The 18,221-nt window shown below is 37.1% G+C and overlaps 1 protein-coding gene across 3 annotated transcripts in view; it reads left to right on the top strand.

The window, feature by feature from the left end:
- Nucleotides 1-18,221, top strand: part of LOC135467630 (ras association domain-containing protein 8-like) — a 38,452-nt gene that overhangs the window by 632 nt on the left and 19,599 nt on the right. The window contains exons 1-3 of one of the 3 annotated variants that reach the window (XM_064745413.1): nucleotides 5,573-5,626; nucleotides 5,835-5,886; nucleotides 10,220-10,254. The gene's annotated coding sequence lies outside the window, so the exon portion shown is untranslated. Of the gene's footprint in view, nucleotides 1-5,572; nucleotides 5,627-5,834; nucleotides 5,887-10,219; nucleotides 10,255-18,221 lie in introns of those variants that run through there. The other 2 variants (XM_064745412.1, XM_064745411.1) reach the window with 2 other exon arrangements.

The following is an 18,221-nucleotide window of genomic DNA, read 5'->3' as shown; positions in this document are numbered from 1 at the left end:
GATCTTTTGGAGGCATGTGGAAAGAAACCAGAAAGCATTCTTCTGTGATCAATAAACAGATTCCACTGTAAAATTTTATGCCAAAACCATGTATAAAGTAGAAACAACATATTTCGAAAAGAGACAAGAAGTAAAAGCTTTATTTTAATTTCCATTGAATGATGCATGTATTTTCCCATTATCATTGAAAGTATTGAGAAAGGATCTCATGTTCTAAATTTGTACATGGCACAATACACATATTTATGGAGACTGGGATCAAATGTGGGTTGGGTCATACCAAAGACTATAGAAGTGGCTTTGCTTGGAACTCAACTTTGAGAGGTTAGAACAAAGAAAGTAGTCCGCCCAGTGGACTGTAACAGGGTGGGATTTCATGTCTGGTGTCTTTGGCATGATATGTCAGTGGCAGATGCATTTTGGTGGCACAGGTTTGCCCTGCCACATGAAGACACAGTAAGAGACTTATGTACACACACTTAATGATGACTTCTTGTCATTTGACTGAAGAATGTTGAATATGTTGTAAAGCCCCAAGCATGTTACATACATGTACATATTTTTAACAGCCTAAACTTAAAGACATTTTAACGTCATTATGTGATAATTCACACGATATTCATTGTACATGTAGTTCTTAATTTCTTGTGCAAATGTCATGAGAAAATAACAAGGCTGTTGACCAGGTGCTAGAGCCTTAAAACTGATCCACAGGCAGCACAGACTTAGTTATATTTAGATGTGTCTTGTCCAACAGATACACGTGCATATGCCATTTACAGCTGATATGTTGCCTTTTCTCCCACACTTGAGGTAGTTCACTATATCAGACAGAGATAATTTAAGCTTCAATCAAGACAACAATGCCTTGATAACTGCTTCTTTCTCTTGTGAAAGAATATGCTTAATTGCTGTGAAAAGACAATTAAGAAAAGCAGAGCTCAGTATTAAATGGGTCATGGAGGCGGGACAGGGGGAGGCGGGTGCACATCTGCATGTAAGTAACTTGCTGCATAAGACTCAAGGTAGAGAATAAATGCCTTGGCAGTAATTTCAATTACTCCACTTTTACACCTACTATGTAAATAAATACCATTCCCTCCTAGACAAAGAAAGGGGAAATAAAAAAGAGAATGGCTGAATAACATTTACATGTACATGCGAACTGTACTTAGAGTTGGACTTAAAACAGTTTTGGAGACATCATTATTACTATAGCTTATTCTGTGTTTTACTCTTTTTGTCGTCATATATTTAAACATCCAGTCGTTAGTACTGCTGCATGTTTGATCAACTGCCACCTGTTAGAGTTTGATCAAATTAAGTTCCAAATGTGATCACTTCAAAGCACAGATCAAGATCATGTCTAATTTATTTCAACTAGGCTGATGGTTAAAGTATGATTCCGCCTTCAGCATGTTAATGATCATCTTAGCTCATGCTGGCTTCCTCTCCGGCCGTACGTGGGAAGGTCTGGCAGCGGATTGTCGTTGTTTCACCCCGCCACCCAGCTCTGCCAGGTTTCCTCCCATCATAATGCTTGCCACTGTTGTATAAGTGGAATAATTTTGAGTACGGCCTAAACCACAAATCAAATAAATGTAAAAAATTAATGATCATCTTCTATAACATAATATATCAAAATTTATATCATCTGAAATGCCTTTTTTCATTGGTATAACAATGCCACATACCCTCCTTGTACAACCTGTGTTAGGACTGAGGAAAGATACTTTATGAATCTGATCAACTTTAGATGTAGGTAGAATTCATCATCATTCCCATCAATTAGTAAACTTTGACTTGAGTCATTTTGGTATTTTCCTGTAATTTCCATACTAGGTCTAAAGTACCCAGATCTTGTTCCTGTTGTTGTGCCTTCATATTCATGTCCAGTACATTATAAATCTGCTATGAGATACAGTAAAAAAATGTATACATATGGATAATGATTTGGGTCTTAACATAGAGTAGGACCTAATTTTGTATAGGATCCTGTAACATTAGACATGCATGTTCAGTATGAAACAAAAATATGAACTTTTTGATGATTTTCTAAGAATGGTACGTCTTCAGTGATATTCAGGAAATGAAATGATCACTGTTCTTGAACTAGATTCTATGAATAAGCACTTGATATCATACTATAAATCTCACAGTTAATTTTCAGTGGTATATGGTTACTGGCTAAATTAATGTGTTCAAGGCTGAGATGATAAAATTTGATGTACAATCATTTATTCTAGCTTGATCCACAGCCAAGCACCAAGACTTTACGTATCCTGCTTCCCACTAACAACCTGCAAATAAATTCCAGTTAGTTATGTTCTTTTGCAGGTGGGGCTAAGTTAATGTGTATAATTCGCAAAAGAACAGGTCTCCATCTGTTTACACACCTAGTCTCCAGATGAGCACCTGATTATGGTTCAAAGGCTAGTGTGACTAGAATTATCTGCAGTGTTTACTTTGAGTCATAAAAGACTGACCTTCATGGCATCTTTGGTTAGCTAGCTGTTAGTAGCTCAAAAGTTCCTGGAGGGGTTTTGTAGATAAAATGTGGATGTTGGTAATGGGACCCATACAATAGGAAGGTAATACGGACCTACAGATACTTGTACATCTCATTCTGCCTATACTACAAGTACTTTCTTCATGTTATGATCTACCAGGAAGAAACTGTACTGTATGGATAGCATTTATACTGACATGTACATGTATTACAGGCAGGGTTGGCTATAGTACTAAAGTCTGGGTATAGTTGTTTGTCATTTTGTTACTCACCAGTACTGTAATTCTTCAACCTTTTTGCATGCTTGCAACTAGTGATTATTCAATCATACTCTGAAGTAGATCTGTAGGGCTGTGATTACATACATGTATACTATCACAGCCCTGTCTTGTTCCATAATCTTACCTTGAACACATCTGTATTTCCCTTTCTGGCTTTAAAGGAGAAGAAAACGTAAATATGATATCAGAATCAGATGAAAGAGCATCAGAATTTATCTGCAAATATGGTCTTTAATATTTTTAATATTTTTTTAATTGCATACATATGCATTTAGTGTGAATTATAACAATATTTATGAATATATTAAAAATATAAATACAATCAAAATCCATGCTTAACACATTTGTTAGCTGAAAAGACTAAATTCTAGTGCAAATATATTTATTTAACATGTATGTATTAAGTTCTCATTTATAACATTATTTCACAAAGACTATAAATACCAAATAGTGGTCCCTGTTATAAATACCCACCATGCAAACGTTAATTTCAAGTGTATTTTCTGTTGATAGAAAAATTGAAAAAAATATTGAAGATCACATTTACAACTCACTTTTCACACTCTTTCATCTGAATTTTATGTGATTTTTATGTTTTTTCCACCTTTAATGTACTACAGGAGAGCACCAAATGATATGTCTGTCCATAGTCATAGTCATCTCACCTATCAATTCCAGGTAGGTGTTCCCATGTGACTGATAAATCCACACAAGCATGAAACTAGTGGAAAGTGGATAAATTGCAACTCCAACCACCATGTTTGAATGCATACTCCTCACAGTGAAGAGAATCATGTATACAATTATCACTGCCACTATAAGGCAAGTTAGACCTTTTGACACGCATGCTGACTACTTGTTTAGGATCAGTCTCACAAATATGATGACGTAGGGGGAACCCATAATCAACATTGATGAACAAAAACATTTTTCAAACCATTAAAGAATAGATTAAACAAGATGTACGAAATATACTAATTGCTAGTAATGTCAGTAGTTATCTTCCTTGTATGGGCTGTGGGGAGTGTGCATTCGAACATGGCAGTTGGAGTTAAAATTAATCCAGTTTTCACTAATTTCATGCTTGTGTGGTGATAACACATGGGAACACCTGCCTGGAATTGATAGCTGAAACGACTAGGACTACGGACAGACAAATTATTTGGTGCCCAGCAGTAGTATATTAAAGACAGCAAAGGTACAGACTTGTTCAAGGTAAGCTTATATGGAATAAGACAGGGCTGTGAAATTATACGTAATCACAGCCCTACAGAGCTAATTCTGAAGGCAATAATCAGTGTAGACTGATAAACTTACACCAACCAATGTACATGTTGTTTTGTCTCCAAAATCAAATGTGAATAAAAAGCACTGAAAGTTGCTCTTTTATATGGGAAAAGGTTGAAGAATAAGAGTAATATATGTTCCTTAACTGGATTTTACTGAGAATATAGTTGGTATACATTCATTTTCATTGAAATGCACAGAAAGTAGAAATTTGGCTCAAATTGTGAAAAGGTCAGAAGTTATACATAAAAATTTGATACCAGCAGCCATTAACAAGTGAGATCATGCTGATATGCTGTTTAACATGAGAGAAGGTCAGTCTTCGTCACCCCCACCACCCCAGATACACTACCCATTTCCTCACCAGTAACTCTCACCAAATTTTGTCAGACCATGCAGTCCTTATATAAAATTTCCAGTGGTCTGGTGCTAGCAGACCAGTGTTAATTTGTTCTATCCTGAAAACCAGAATGATAGACTGCACCTGTATAAAGACCCTAATTGAGAACATGCAGCTGTGCATATGTGACCATAGAAACCATATTGTACAGATGCATGTACATCTACAGTATATCAAGGTAATAGATTCAAAAAGAATATATTTCAAGCTGTCCAGAAATGGATGAACTTATACATGTTATATAAAGAATTGGTGGAGGTAAACGAAAAAGGTCTTCCAAGGGTAGCCTTTGTAGCTGCGTTTTTCTTAAATTAAACTATATCATGGCATATTGCATATTCTGTTTTTGAATCTCTTGTCCTGGTACAGCTGTAAATGTTAGTAGTTTCTGTATTACGGTCAGTAAGTGTGGGTGACTCCTCTCAAGTCCGGTTTTTATACCTGTCCGGTCTGTTATTCTGGTCTATAAGCTGGAACTGTTTACCTTAATTTACCTAAAATTAAATTTTTAAATTTTTCCTGGTCTGTTGTACTGTGTTTAGGGAGGGCTGTAATGACAGTATTTTTGTGTGAAAGCCTAAATACTCAGTACACTTTTTTTTTTATCATGAATTGTTGTGATTAACAAACAAGCTGTGGCTGGTTTATTTGAAAACTTGCATATTTTGGCCTACTCCAGTCCAGGGAGATCATGGACCATTTGTGCTTTGTGGATTTGTTTAGCTAAAAGGGCCAGATATATCAGTGGTTTAATGAAGTTACAAGAAAAAACTATCTAGGCTTCACAGCTGCACATGGTGCTAGTTAATTTATCGTTTATGCTGAAGGTTATATGACAACCATTGTTTTTTGTAAGGTTAAATTTTTTCCGCCTCCTAAGCCTTGGATGGAGTGAAGACAGGGACGCCTGGACAATCTCAGGCCTTGTGTTTGGTGGAGCAGTGTGGAGCCCCTGGGTCTGAGGCTACAGGGCCACATATGAGGATAAACAAACTGAGCCCAACCCCTGGCCTGTCAAACTGCTCATGTTACAGGCCCTAATGAGACAAATCATTGAACAGGTTTCATTAGTATCAGCCTGAGCCAGTCATTCTGCCAGTAGACTTGGGTGGTGAATGGACTAGGACATGTGTGCATGTATACATGAAGGTACCCACCCTGCTGCACTGATACAGCCTGAAAACACATGTAACAAGGTTTTTAACTCCAGGAAGTTTGTGTATAATACAATTACACATACCTAAATATCTCTGAACTAACATGGGTTTGTGATAGATTGGTTACTGGTTTATATGGCAACCATAGGTGTACATGCATCTGCTAATATAAATGTTTTTGGGTTTTTTTCTGCTTTCAGCTCAGCTTGGATTTTCTGGTATGTGGCTGCCCTATCTCTGCTGCAGTAAAAAGTAAGTTATAAAGATATGCGTCTCTTTTCTTCATGAGTGAGGCAAGGGGCACGTTGCAAGTTTGATGCACAGGTGCAAGTTGTGTGTGTATTACATAGAGACATGCTCATAAGCATTACATGGATTCCACCCAGCTGAGGATATCCAACTTTGAAAATCTGTGTAAAAGTGGTGTATCATCTACATATATTTGGTTCCAAATATTTTGATTACCTTTTCAATAACATACATTTATATGCACTTGAAATTACATACACCTCAATGAGTTGGTAATTAAGTTGTCAGTGACACTTTTATAGCTTACACAGGGCGTGTTTGTGTAGAGATATCTGTAACTGTATATAGCATCAGTGAATCTACTTGTGAGTTCTCTCCAGTTCCAATGTTCATCTTAGATATCTGTAGCTTCGGTGCAGAAATTTGAAACTCTTGTCCTTACTGAAAAAGGAGGAGGTGTAACATTTCTTTTGTAAGAACTTGTTGTGTCGCTTTTAATTTAGCATAAAATTTCTCGACTTGGTTGGGTTGTTTGATGCCACCCTCAATGTTGGAGACTGTATGAACTCTGCTTGAATGTTGAACTCTGCATGCCAATCTAACAAAGCAGCTATTGTTGTACAATCAGCTTATTTACATGTAGGTTACCACCATCCTTTGCCTGATAACGCAGCAGTTGGAATGTAGAGTAAGATCAAATTTCCTGGAGTGTGATATAAACATGTCATATTCGCTGACACTTTTTTTGTCTTTGTAAAAAGCCATTCTTGCCATTATGCCAGGTGTTGATGGATGAACAAACATAGACGTCTGTCACCTGGGCATCACATACACGTAGGTATCACATAAATATAGATAAATCAAAACTTTAACATCCGCACGTTTGCAAGTTACCTGTAAGGTGTACATACACATGTATGGTCCACAAGGTTACATGTACGGTGTACATGCACGTGTATGGTCCACAAGGTTACATGTAAGGTGTACATGTACATGTATGGTCCACAAGGTTTGCCACTTGCCAATTACCCATACACTTAGATATGTACATGAAGGTAAAATGTATGTACGCAAATTTTAATTACTGCTTTTCAGAGATGTTTCGCTTAAGAAGGATTGTTCACGCTGATAGTGCTGAATTTGTCAATAGCAGTTGGTGGAGAAAAGTTGAAAAGTAGTGATCTTTTTATATTATGTACATGTACATGCTGATGATGTGCATGTGTGTGTAGAGCTTGTTTTTGAGTACCTGTTCAATTTTTGTCATGTGGAATATGCTGGTTTTTGTACTTTGGCATGCTTATTGAAGTTCTAAACTTTGTGTTTGGTAGCATACTGTAGTAGTGTTCTTCAGAATTATTTTGCAATTCCACAACTTTTTAAATTTTGTACCTCAGAGCAACAGCTTTCATTTGTCATCTTTCCAATTTGATTGGATGTAGATAGCCATGAATTTGCCTTTCTATCAAATTATTGGACACAAGATATATATTTGGGATGCATGACTTCATATTGTGAGGATGCTCATTTGTGGGAAGAGAACTGAAATCAGCTTCAAAGAAGTACACTTCTTTAGGCATGTGATGAGTGATCCAACTCATGTTTTGTGTAAGTCTTGAAAAGATTGATCTACAAGTCTACATGTGTTTGTACCAGTGTACATGTAGGACTGGTGCTATGTGTAGTTCTTGTCCAGCCAGTAAGAACCCTCACCCACATGGGCCTGTCCTCCAGCTGACAGCTATCCCTCCACCCTGCTTACCACCGCCATCATCCAAACCCTGTCCCTGCTCCTGATTAATCAGATCACCCTCCAGGAAGAAGTGATAAGAAAATAAATAGCCCAGAACAGAAAACATGTGGGTATGTGGCATGTGGCTAGGGAGAATGGTTGTAGTTAATGCTGACTGGCCATCTCTTAAGACTGGAGAACAATAGTGTGCTCTCTTATAATGTTCCAGGACATCTCTAGGTCAAGACAAAGGGTTGGACGATTCATTTGTGTTTTCTACTGACAGAATTTTATTTCACTTGCTGTAGTTTGAATAGAGACTACAAAGGTACAGTATGCTCTTGTGTAGTATTCTTTTTTTTTAATGCTAACTAGATTACTGCTACTCTGCAAATCCAGGACAATATCTAATGTCCCATGTAAAGTAGCTGTAGGTTGAGGAAGTGAGCCACTTAAGGAAGTCCGGTTGCCACTTTATGTGTAAAAGCTGTTGTGTTAAGAGCACTATAGGCTGTTACACATATACTACATTTATACATGTGTATACATGCATATACGCAGAACATTGTGCAATATTACAAGAAGTCTGTATGTTAATACCCTGAATCTGCTGAGTAGACAATTGCTACTTAATTGCAATTACGTGTAGATCTGTGTTCACAGCATTCCAGAAGATACATGTATATGTAAAACGTAATGTTACTCAACGGCTGTAATGGTACTGTAGGGCTGGTGTGTTAAAGACATAAAAATATGTAAATAGAAATTTGATGATATAAATACTGGTGCACTGACTTTTCTTGGAGTTGCGGATATGTCTAAATATACATGAACCTGTATCTACATGTATATATACCCTAAATGACCCAAATTTTCGTCCACAAAAGTGCATATTTAGAGGCAAATAAATGCCACAAAATATTAGTTTTGGTGCAGAAATTTAAAACTTTCCAGTAAATATCATCCCATGTTCCAAGCAAACCTCAAAACACTTTTTTAAATTCAATAGCTCTCAGAATCATGAAAAATGGGCAAGATAGTCATGAACTAAATTTAGGGTCATTTAGGTACCTCTGTTATGATTGCTGGAAGGTATTTCTGTGTACAATTGTACTAATGCAAAGGCAAATGTAATGTACCCATTGCATTGAATGTGATGTCTTATGTATGATAATGAACTTTAACATTTGAGGAGATCTCTGCATCATTGGCTACCTTGACTTAGTAACTGCCCGGTTTCCTCCCACCATAGTGCTGGCCACCATCGTATTAGTGAAATATTTTTGAGTACAGCATAAAACACCAATCAGATAAATAAATAGTATACATGTACTCTCAGATGCAGAATTTTCTTGATGGAGGGTGCTTGACTTGGGCTGGATAGAAGAATTGTAGCATAATGATAGATGGATTAGCGTAAGCCTACAGGGCTAAGTGAAAGTATTGTAGCAACAATGCTTTATGGGTTGACACCAAACCATATGTTGCTAGATGGATTATTTTAACAAGTGGAAAAACTGTAGCAACATTGTTAGGTGGGCTGGCAAAGTGCCAGAGGGCAAGGTGGAAGAATGGTAGCAACATTGCTGGGTGGAGTGTCAGAGGACTTCAGGTCAATTTGGAAGGATTGTAACAATAGTGCTAGATGGATTGGCATAAGGCTACAGGGTTAAATGGAAGTGTCAAAGCAAGCTTGTTGGATGGATGGCACAGGGCTGAAGGGCTAGATGGAATCATTGTGGGAACAATAATGGATGTTGTAGTGGTAGATCAAATGGTTTTGAGCATGACTGGTGAAAGAATTGGCATAGAAGAAATAGGCAGTGGAGTCATTACTGGATGGATTGGTTTAACTGTAATGGTGTATAGGTTTTACTTTACCAAAGTGGGGAGTAAAGATTTTGATGGTTTAACTGTTTGACCATGGAAGAACTAGTGACATAGACAGTCATACAGTCATTTCACCCAGCCGTGTTTATTAACCATTCCAATCTTAATCAGTCTGCTGCAAAATAACTAAAAGGTCTGCCTTATCAAAAAGCTAAGGGGTGACAGAAATATTAGACCATATTAGAATATTAGACGTTTTAATGCATTTCATTATTGTATGATACTTGATAAGTTACGAGTTCATAAGTTTATAGACAATAAAGGAGTCAGTGTCCATACAAGCTTGTGGTTTGAATCATGAGAGATTGTATAATAGAATGTTGTACATGTATTTTATTTAATGTCACAATTTGTAGTCCATTTTCTCAGGTGAATAACTTTTTAGTGTTTAGTCAGTGAATTGTAAAGTGGTGTGATTGGGTTGTTTGTACAGTGGGCTGGCTTACTTTGTGCCTCATCTAAATAAACAAAGAAACACAAGAGACTTCATTGGAGCCCAAAAAAAGACCACACATAGAAAACTTGTTTATATGTGATGTTGTGCAGGGATGATGAAGCTGTTCCCTGAAGGCTTGAATACACGTAACACAATAGTTGGCAATGGCAGCCAGGTGAGGGGATAGGAAGGTGAAGTCTAACGGTGTCTTTAGTGTAACACGGAACATGATTCCATGTTAGTCTAACGGGTACTGACAGTTGTTATTTTCTACACAGGTACATGTATGAAGTTTGGAATTTCATGCAGCTTGGTAAGTTCTTTTATAAGTGTGGAGATTGTTGTGTATTTTGCACAAGTAAGCATTCTCATATTGAATTCTCATGTACAGGTTTATTGATGGGGAAGTGCATGGACATGGAGTTAGCGGTAGTAAAGCTCTTATATTGACAGGTTAATGAGGGAAATGCCATGTAATGTAAGAGTAGTGTGCGGCTGTACGGTTACACGGTGCCTGAGGGTTGATTGGTTAGACATGTACAAGTGCATGTATGTTGTCAGTTGTCAGTTGTTTAGTACTGTTTTAACAATACCAGATATTTACAGTGTGAATCAGACTTATGTGAAGTACAGTTATTTCCTAGTTCTACACGTCACTGTGCACTTGTTAATTAACCTTGGTTGTGGCTGTGTAATTAGTGCCTAGAAAGCACAACATCTTTAATTGTCTGTACAAGCATTTACTTTTTTTCCTGCATCTTTGTCTTACATGTATTTATACAAGTGTGTGTCATGTTTATATTAATGTTCATATCAGGATTGATTGCTGTTCAGTTTGCTTAGGTGTCTGAACTAATACGCTGAAGGCTACATTAATGGACGAACACATTCATCCAGAAAGATATTATAGATGAAACTAGTTTTCGCAAATTTTTTTTGCAACTGAAGCATGGAGATCCACTAGTAGTTTAATTCCTGACATGCATAAGAGGATTGTGTTCATGAATATTGAAATACATATAGTTCTGTTAAAGATTGTTACATAATATCAGTATGCAGGGAGGGTAGACAGCGGTTCTTTTATCAATTTGGGGGGAAGTCACTTTATTAATGTCAGAAAAAAGATATTCTTTGCTGACATTATCAGTAGGGTGTAGAGCTACGTGTGTAGTTCCCTGAATTTTCTGATGAATTTGTCTGGTTGATGATATGTAAAGTACTAGCACCAATTATTTACTAATATGTACATTTGTGTTTTTCGCTAAAATATTTTACCATTTTGGGGATATTCTTTATGAAATTCAGCATTAATCTTTCAAGCCTTAGAGAGTAGATATGTATTAAAGTGTATAAGATCTACAGCTACGTGCATAGATTTGATGGGATTGTGTTCTTATTCAAAGGGCTTAGGGGATCCCCAAAATTGTGCACACATACATACATGTAGTGGTGGTGACAGTGTAGGGTAGAACGAAATAGGTACTGTGATCATTAGGCACCAAGATAGTTTTGGAAAGTTCTCTATCAGACACATGATATTATTCTATGAAAATAGCTGTCCAATAATCTGTAGGTCATGCTGGCTGCTGGCTTCTTCTCCGGCTGAACGTGGGAAGGTGTAACACCAACCTGCGGATGGTCGTAGGCTTTCCGCGGGCTCTGCCCAATTCCTTCCCATCTTTATGCTGGTATGGGTGTTAAGCGCCAATCAAATAAAAAAAATCTTTTTTTCAGTGATAGTGCTAGAGAATGTCATAAATATAAACAAAATATAATAACTCATGTAGAGGTCAGGTGTAACTTCAAAACCACTCCTCAACAATGCCAAGTGTCTTATAACACTTAAAAGCTTAAAGAAATGAATCTGCACAAATAAACCAGTTCTGTCAGCTTGTGATAAAAGATTTATTTATTTTTATTGGTGTTTTATGCCGTACTCAAGAATATTTCAGTTATAGGACAGCGACCAACATTATGGTGGGAGGAAACCAGGGACAAACGTAGGTTGGTGGCAGACCTTCCCACGTATGACCAGAGAGGAAGCCAGCATGAACTGGACCTGAACTCACAGAGACCACATTGGTGGGAGGCTCGTGGGGCATTGTGCCTTTCTGGCGTGCTAACCCCCTTGGCCACGGAGGACCCTGCAATAAAAGATCACATAATCTGTATAGATGTATACTATTTAGGCTGTGTATTTAAATTCTGCTAATTGGGTACATATATAATGTTCTGCTTACATTACTGACCATGGGCATGTTAACACCTGCTCTACAGAGTTACAGGAACAGGTCAGATCTCGGCTCTATTTATTTATGGTAACATTTTGGCAAACACTGTTGGAACAGGTTGAATACGCAGAAATGGAGAAATCTGAATATAGAAGGGGACAGCCAGTTTTTTACTCCTCTCTGAGGCATTTTGCCAAACCACACAAATACACAGGGGTATAATGTAGCTCTGTGATAAGCCATACTACTCCATTTAGCTTGACACCCCATGTCAACAGGTTAAATGCTTGACTTCCCTTATCTGTTGATAAAGCTATAAGGATTTGGACTGTTCAATTAGGTACAGCATTTTTCACATTTTGTCAAAAACCTGTTGATTATGCAGGACATTATGCCAGCCTGAGCGTGCAGTGTACTTCTACTTGTTGTACCTCTTCAGCCATTTGTGGGAAGGTCGGTCAGCTGCCTGCAGATGGTTGTGAGTTTCTGCCCAGCTTCCTCCCACCATAATGCTAGCTGTCGTCGTAGAAGTGAAATATTTTTGAGTACGGCGTAAAACACCAATCAAATAAATAATCTGCTTTCTGTGTGAAATGTTAGTCTAAAATTTTTTGCCAAAACATTCATTTCAAACATCTTTTTTAAAGTGAAAGAATAGCTAAAATATGGAGTAAGGTGCAACATACACACAACTGAAAACTAGCGAAAAAATACTTTCATTTATTTTTTTAGATTTTTTGAAGAGTATTCAAATATTTGAATACTGTGGTGGGCTTAGTGAGCCATACTGATGGTATTTAGGAACTCTGACATCACATCACCTTTTTTCCTTGATGTTAAACAGAAGGAATTTTTGGGAACATTATTTCAGCAATCTGTTACTCATAGCTAAAAAGAGTTATTCCAACATTCAGTGTGGTGATTAGACTGGGATAAACTTCCTGTGATGTCAGAGTTCCTAACCTCTGATAGCATTGTCCATAGAGCCCACCCTAGAATTCAAATGCCTTTAACTCATTTTACAAAAATCTAAAAAAATAAATGAAAGTATATTTGTGCATAGTTTTAAGTGGTCTATGTAGTGATGGCTGCTTATATTTTAGAGGTCTGTTCCTGTAAGTAAAATAGACAGAATCTCAGAATCATGCGAAATACACTTACAGTAACTATCTCTCAAAATTTTCGGTGAAATATAGAATAACTTTGAACTGATTGATGTTATAGAAGTTGCCTAATGAAGAGTAAATGTAAAATACACGTCATGTTAATGGCATAAAAATGTATAAGCTATGACATCTTTGCAGTAATCTCTGAACGATGTTCACATGTTTATGTAGACCTTATGGTGTCATCTTATGGTATTATGTAGAGAGACATTTACACGCATCCTCACTGACATTATCATCATCATCGATGAAGGAAAAGAAATTTTGTCTGGTGTACAAATTTCTGTGTAATAGCAGTGTTGTTGTCAGAAAGCTGGGAAAAAGCTACAAAAAACAATATCTCTTCATTAAGGTTTTTATGTTGTAAAAATTTGTCAACTCTTAATGTGCTGGATCTCTTTGTGTAATGTATGTGCAGGTTTTTACTGACCAGTTTTATGCTGCCACACATAGACTAGGCAGCGCTGGCAGTCATCAAGGGTAGATCGTATTTCTGTCATGCATATCTAACTGTTGAGATATTAAGTACTCCTAGTGCTGTATACATGTAAGCTTGACTTACCACATTGTACATGCATCTAAATCTCATCTTTTGACAAGTTTCAACATAAAAATGTGCAGAAACAGTTCATTTTCTTAGATCAGCATTGGTGTTGTTTTAACAGGTGTGCTTTGCCATCAGCTTCTTGTGACTTAAACTCCTTTCACCAGTCCATGCACATATAAGTATGCACAAACAGGTCAGCCATTTATTAAGCTGGCAATTGTTAAAAGACCTTAGGCTTTGGTACAAGTAATGACATCATTATGATGAAGACTGCCTGTTTCTAGGTAATTTCAGAACTCCACAGGTAAATTGTTTGTCTTGTACCTGTGATTATCACGTACCTGTGTTGCTCATGTTGGTTAAGTCTTTGATGACCTGGAAAGTTGTATCATACATATATGTGTGTGTATATCTTAACTGTAAGGAGATGTGCAGGAAAAACAGGTTTGACTTCTCTCTATAGCTGCTACCTGTGATTGTCCGTAACACCTGAGAGTGGACAGGTGTTCAACCAGGCTATATACAGGAACACTTCATTAGGAGTCATAGCTGAACTCTTCAGAGATGCACTGTGTTATTGCCTCGTCCCCTAACATGCTGTATTAACGGCAGTTAGTTTACACCTGGCTGCCTGGGAAAGAAATCAAGGTAAACTCAACTTCATCACCTGAGCACAGATCTGTGTGATTCACAGCTGACTTCTGTTTTGATGTATGCATGTAGCTTGTAAGTTAGGGTTAGAAAGATTTCTCAGTAACTTATGCCCAAATATTGTACAGGTACTTTTGTGTTTTTATTCATATTTGATTAAGTGAATGGTATGGCATGTGAGCATATACAAGAAAATACTTTTTAAAATGAATTTATTCTAGTCTAGCTCACTTGACTGTTTGAGCTTGGTGACCTTGTTACCTTTGACCCTCCTGAGAAAAATATTCTACTTCAGTGCGTTAAAGTGTGATTCATAAACCTAAATTGTCACAGGTAATTAACTGTTTTTACATAACAGTGCAGGAGTGCATAAGTCTGTCAAGTGAAAATGTAAATCCCATGTCTTTTTTTCAAAGTTAGAGATGCAGAAAAGAGATAATGAGAAGTATAGAATTTTTAATTTACCTGTAACTATGTATGTTATGTTATTTACCTGTAAACCTTGTATTTACATTTGTGAAGCAGAGATTCAGGCTGAAGTTATGCTCTCTGCAATATGTACATATCTTTGGGAAAAACAAAACAATTCATGACAGTTTGGATACAGATCAGTCATGTCAGTATGTATTATAACTTTGTGACTGTGTGCAGTGACAGATTGTATGAGACGAAGGAGGAGCTTCCACAGTCTGAACTAAAAACAGTCACACTTGTCAGGTTTTTTAATATACATGTACATTCTAATGCTTTTGACATCATAGACTATTTTTATGTTACTGCATGTAGATTCAGATTAATGATGTAATCTAGAGGTAGATAATATTACAGATCTGCATTATAGATAAACTTGTACAACTAGCACAGAGGTATAGTGAAGGTGATGTAGCCAGGTCTAATTCATCTCTGCATGTATTCCAGTTTTAGGACATGTAGATTGAAATTGCTCTTATGCAATAGCACTGACTGATTTCATTGTAGATGGGTGTGTACTCATTGGTCAGCTAACATACCACAGGCCATTCAGACAAATCAGCTTATCTATGTTGGTATTTGACAAACAAAACTGTTGTCTGTATTCAGTTTAGACTAGCACAATGAAATACATGTACCACTGCCTGAGATTCGTGTACAGTGCTGAACTATATGTTGCGTGAATGTGGGCATTCCATCTGACTAGGACCAGTATAACACGTAACAGTCCTACAGCACATACACCTACAAATTCCAAACGTTTGGTATTCATACCTTTGCCATGCAGCCACTCTTAAATACATACCTTCATGGAGTGAGTTTTTCTTTGTGTGTTAAGTTGGGGATTATTTTTGTTAAGCCAGAGTAGAATTGTAGCTGGCAGGGTATGGATGTCTAGAGAGAGGGTTAAGTCAACACAGCAGGGTCACCCAGCCACAGACTTTACCTGTCTGCAGCAGTCGCTGTCATCCTGCAGTCGTAACCCGACTGAAACTTTGAAACAGGTTATCTTATCCACATACACCTTGGTGTGCTCTACAGGTAGGAAGGTCTAATTCATCTCTGCATGAATTCTAATTTTAGGACATGTACATTGAAATTGCTCTTTCTGTTGGTCATCAAAAAGGTAGATGCAAGTGTACAAAATACATTATACACACACTGTAAATGACTTTAGTCATCCCTTTGTGTTTGGCATGGCCTTGAGAAGCTAGAAGTATGTTGAATCCATTTTTATACCATACTTAAACGGTACAGATCTTGTACACTGCTTTTTATGAACAAATTTGAAAGGTAAAATTCTTCTGTGTACACAGATTGTACAGGTATGTGTGTATGCCATTCCCTTGTGCTATTTGCTTAGTGTACATGTACACATGTACAGTTCATGTGGAAATAGGACCATGGTGTATGGTGACCACTACAGTTATCTGCCTGCAGGTCTTCAGATTAAGTCAACATTTACATTAATACATTTGCACTCTCTGCCAAAAGCCTATTTTAGGTGCTCTTTGCTCATTCGTCCAGTGTTCAGTTGCTCAAAAATTGTGCAAGAATTAAGTTTGATTGCTTTGATTTAAGATAAACAGGTTTTTATTAAAGATTTAACTGTTACTTTTAAGTAGCAGTAATCTGTTTTAAGCTGTTGATTAGATTATGATTATTGATTATTTTCATGAGGTCTGCGTGGAAATATCTGTTCTGAGAGTAGGAAAATATGTACTGGTTTAAACTCATATTTTCCCAAGATCTGAAGCCAATGAGTATGAATGTGTTGAGTAATATTTAAATGGAGCACAGTATATCTTGTGTACATCTACATGCACATGTCTCATTATCTGTATAACTCTATCATGATTAATATAAGCCTTGTCGTCCACATTGCTGTCAGATGTAAAATATGGGAAGTAATTCAAGCCTGCTATTATTTTGATGGATTTATTGGGTAGGATTAGGTGACATGGAGTCAGTGTAGGACCTGTCATTGTGTAGCCAGTTAATAGCACCGTTTTACATTGTCATGTGGTCATCTATCTAGATGTATATGTACTCTGAGGTAAACAAGAACATCCCAGAAGCGTGAACATCGGAGAAATTCAGCCCATTTAAAGTACACACATTCAAATGTTTTGAATTTGTCGACATCCCTGCTGTCTGTATTAGATTATGGCATGTTGGTGACAAGCAGGAGACACTGTTGGGCAGTTTGGACAATCTTGCACTCGTTAAAGACCACAAGACTTCCTTTCACGTGGCACCCAAGTTTGGACATTCTTGAATACAGTTACAACATTAGAATCAGATCAGATTTATACATATGTATATAGACAAAATGAGGTAGTATTCGGGCATGGCTTTCACTTCTTCACTGGCCCCACCTTAGCTGGTCACAGTGATGTCCGATGCAGTTTGTAGGTCAGCCCCTGAGGCTGTGTATACAGGACATTCAGGAAGGCTAAGGTGTGAATCACTAATGCTGTCACTTTTTAGGCTATTTGCTTGTTACCTGATTGTCACCTGAAGCAGAAGAAATTCTTAATGGTACAGAAGATTAGTTATGGTTTTTGATTATTTACGCTTTTTGATTATTTACTTTTTTTTTCTCGCTCCACAGATCATAACATAGGGCTACATATACATCTGTATGTACATATTGAAACAAAATTGCTTCATTTGAGGGACTTTACCATACAGATTAACTGTTATGTAAACTAAAATATTACTAATAATGATCATCGAGTGTTTCTTTTTGCTACATACTGTATATGTAAACATGTAACTGTTCTTTTGGGTATTACTCTTTAGTGGCTTCTCATTTATTCTCTGATCTTTGTTCTCAGCTGTGTTGACACACAAAAAACTTGTGAATCTCTTTTTTGCAGTTCTTAATATCATGTTCATTTGGCTGTATCTATGTATCTTTACGTACATGTATACATGATTTCTCACACATGCAATATTAGCAGAGTGTATGAAAAAGCATGTGAAAAGGGTTAGATACAAGCAAGGACTCTTTTGTGCACATTGCAGTCAAACTTGACCCTGACCTGTGTAGAGATGTGTATGCTGGATTATATCTTGTCTTTTGTATGATAACTACAGGAAATTACCTCTTCACAGCTGAAAGAGGCTTAAATGCGATTTATACAGTATGACCCCAGGCGGTTTTATGGATGGAATTTTAAGACGGGATATTGATTTGTGTATTTTTGAT

This window comes from Liolophura sinensis, chromosome 6 (genome assembly GCF_032854445.1).
Source record: "Liolophura sinensis isolate JHLJ2023 chromosome 6, CUHK_Ljap_v2, whole genome shotgun sequence".
Taxonomy (NCBI): domain Eukaryota; kingdom Metazoa; phylum Mollusca; class Polyplacophora; order Chitonida; family Chitonidae; genus Liolophura; species Liolophura sinensis.
Note: the sequence above shows the minus strand (reverse complement) of the source record. Positions and strands in the feature narration are given on the sequence as shown.